Source organism: Dipodomys spectabilis, unplaced genomic scaffold, assembly GCF_019054845.1.
Source record: "Dipodomys spectabilis isolate Male_0828 unplaced genomic scaffold, ASM1905484v1 ptg000273l, whole genome shotgun sequence".
NCBI classification, from domain to species: Eukaryota; Metazoa; Chordata; class Mammalia; order Rodentia; family Heteromyidae; genus Dipodomys; species Dipodomys spectabilis.
Window position 1 is genome coordinate 6,124,197 of NW_024870950.1, and position 3,554 is coordinate 6,127,750.

The window sequence follows — 3,554 nt, forward strand, 5'->3', positions numbered from 1 at the left end:
GGCTGCCCTAGGCAAAAGCATACTCTCTGGACAACAAAATAAAATAGCAGAAGAGTTGAGAGTATAACTCAGCTAATAAAGTTTGCACTTGCCTACCAAAAGTGCAAGAAACCAAGTTCAAACCTTGGTACTGTAAAAAAAAAAAAAGTATAATCTTTTTCTAGCTAAGAAATTATTTCATGTTGATCAGAATTAGGGTCAAACAGTTATTTGTCCTTCCATTTACTGAGAATGCTAATCATTAATAAGGCAAACTAAAAATCCATCAGAAATTTTGCTTTGAGTGGAATGAGAATGAAAGTAAGTGTTTGAATAGTTCACATGATCGTTACATTTTGTATTTAAACTATTTTTTAGGATCCAGACCCAGATTGCTAGATATATACAGTCCTCTGTTGGTATCTGTGGGGCGTTAGTTCTAGGATTCCTTGGGGATGCACATATTCCTTAGAGAACATGGCACAATGTTTGCATTATAACGCATCCATGCTTTTCAGTATGTTTTAAATCATCTGTAGGTTACTTATAATATCTAATATAATGCAAATGAAATATGAAAATTTGTCATATGGAGCTGTATAAAGAATGAAAAGAAAGTTTACACATGTTCAATATAGTCATATTTTTCATTTTTAATATTTTTGGATGCATGGTTGGCTATATCTATTGATATAGAACCCACAAACACAAAAGGCCAACTAAATTATTTACTTGGTCCTATTTTTTTCTTTTATTTGCTGGTTACTAGGATTTGAATTCAAGGCTTCAAGCTTTCATTGTTTGTTTGGCTAGTGTTCTACCACTTGAGCCATACCACTGGCCCAGTATTTTTCTGGTTATTTTGGAGATGAATTCTCAGGGACTTTTTTGCCTGGGCTGGTTTCAAACCCTGATCCTCTAGATCTTAGCCTCCTAAGTAGCTGGATACAGGTGTGGGCACAGGTGCCTGGTTTTTCAGTTATTGAGTTCCTATTTTTATGCATATCCACATGTTTTCTTTCATGTTTGCATTCCAATTCTTCCCTCACTGACATTATTGCCATTGACGAATGCTATTTCTATAATCAGGAAGTGAAGAAATTTCAACCAATTAACCAATTTTGATGTTAACATGACTTTTAATTAATTATCAAAGTGCTCCTATTTGCCTATAGGTGCATAAATAATGTTAAGAATTTTATTTATTTTTTTTTGGGGGGGGGTCCAGTCGTGGGGCCTGAACTGTGGGCCTGGGCGCTGTCCCTCAGCTCTTCATTCAGCTCAAGGCTAGCGTTCTACCACTTGAGCCACAGTGCCACTTCTGGCTTTTTTTCTTTTTTGCTTATGTGGTGCTGGGGAATCGAACCCAGGGCCTTAGGCATGCAAGGCAAGCGCTCTACCACTGAGCCACCTTCCCAGCCGAGAATTTTATTTTTGTATTTTTAATAACTCTTTCCAGAGATTAAAATAAAAGGTCAAGAGGCTTTAAGAGTTTATATAAGGAATTTAGTTGATAACGTAAAGAATATCCATATTAATTAAGAACTATACAAAAGATTTCCATTGGTCTTTGGGAAAAAAAAAACATAGAAAATGCTATTGAGAGAATCAGATTATCCTATTTGAAAATGAGTGGGAGGCAGCAGAGAACACCATAGGGCCTCTCAGATATATTCTAAATTTGAATACTGTACAATAGATTAGTTCAGTTGAACAGATGAAATAATTGATAGATGAGTGCTTAATTTTTTGATGAAATGTCTGGTTGTCCATATTTATTGAATGCTTGTATAAAGACAAAACAGTTCAAGTTTTGGATTAAAACAGAGATTCTATAACATATATCTCTAAGTATGACAGTCTTTAGCCTCACAAATAAGTTAGCAGCTTCTTTATGATGTCTTTTCTGGCAATATTTAAGAGATTATAGGTTTTGGTCAATACTATTTAAGAATGCCATCTTTGGGCTGGAAATGTGGTTTAGTGGTAGAGTGCTTGCCTATCATGCATGCAGCCCTGGGTTCAATTCCTCAGTACCACATAAACATAAACAGATGGAAGTGGGGCTGGAGCTCAAGTGGTAGAGTATAGTCTTGTGCAAAAAGAAGCTCAAGGACAGCGCCCAGGCCCTGAGTTCAAGCTCCAGGACTGGCAAAAAAAAAAAAAAAAGACTTCTTTTAACCTTTTATTTATTTATGTTTTGCTGACCCTGGGGTTTGAACTCATGGCTTGAGTGCCCTGAGCCTCTTTGTGTTCAGGACTAGCACTCTACCACTTGAGCCACAGTGTTTTCTAGTGGTTTATTGGATATAAGAGTCTCACGGACTTTCTTACCTGGGCTGGCTTTTAACTGCGATCCTTAGATCTCAGCTTACTGAATAGCTAGGATTTATAGGCATGAGCCACTGGCACCCGGCCTTCTCATTTTTTTTTTTTTTTTAGCAACATTATAACTTAAATTTTTCTAGGACTTTATAACGTTCAAAGACTTTCCCATATATTGTTTCTTTTTTAAAGGAAGGCATCATGAGAACATGAACAAAGTTGTTTTCCTCAATATGAATAGTGGTATTTTTTAAATGCAGAAAGAAGCCTTGCCTATCATTTAATTTTTAATTTTACTTTTTTTTATTGTGAAAATACTGTACAGAGGGGTTACAATTACATGGGCAAGATAATGAGTACATTTCTTATCAAGCATTGTAGCCTCCTCCTTTGTTTCCCCTTCCCATCCTCTCCCTGCCCCCCCACCCAATCTTCCCCTCTCTCCCCCCAGACCACCCCCCACTCCGTACCAAAGTTGTAAAGACTTGTACATAAAAATATGGAATGCTTCAGGAATTTGCATGTCATCCTTGCGCAGGGGCCATGCTAATCTTCTCTATATCATTCCAATTTTAGTATATGTGTTGCCAAAGCGAACACTTGCCTATCATTTTATAATTTAGAAAAGCAGCATTTTTTTTTTTTTTTTTGCTAAATTAGGGTAGCATGGCAAAGCACAGGCTTTGCAACTAGTAGTATTTATATTAGCATCTCAATTTTATTTACTTTGAGCAAGCTGCTTAACCTGCTAGGCCTCATTTTCCTCATCTGTGAATTAGAAATTCTGAAACTACCAAGTCAGATTAAGTAAAAATAATACACAAAGGAATGTCTAGGGGCTGGGAATATGGCTTAGTGGTAGAGGGCTTGCCTAGCATGCATCAAACCCTCCCTGGATTTGATTCCTCAGTACAAGATAAACAGAAAAAGCCAGAAGTGGTGCTGTGGCTCAAGTGCTAGCCATGAGCAAAAGCAGCTCAGGGACAGTGCCCAGGCTCTGAGTTCAAGCCCCAGGACTGGCAAAAATAAATAAGTAAATAAATAAAAGCAATGTCTGGTATACAGTAGGAATCCTATAGTATTAATAATGTTACTATTATTAGCAAATTGTCATATTTTACTTTTCATTTTAATAAAAGTTAATTTACAAAATAGGAAATTAAATATAAGACAGTGATTGGTCCAGTATTACAATCCAGTCAGGAAGAGAAAGAGGTAGAGATAAAAATCTGTTTCAGAAGCAAATGAGA

The 3,554-nt window shown here is 36.5% G+C and overlaps 1 non-coding gene across 1 annotated transcript; it reads right to left on the reverse strand.

The window, feature by feature from the left end:
* Nucleotides 1-2,797: 2,797 nt before the first annotated feature.
* LOC122126287 lies at nucleotides 2,798-2,904 on the reverse strand. Its single transcript, XR_006150878.1, has one exon. It is a non-coding gene; the product is annotated as a U6 spliceosomal RNA (small nuclear RNA).
* Between the last annotated feature and the right edge of the window lie 650 nt (nucleotides 2,905-3,554).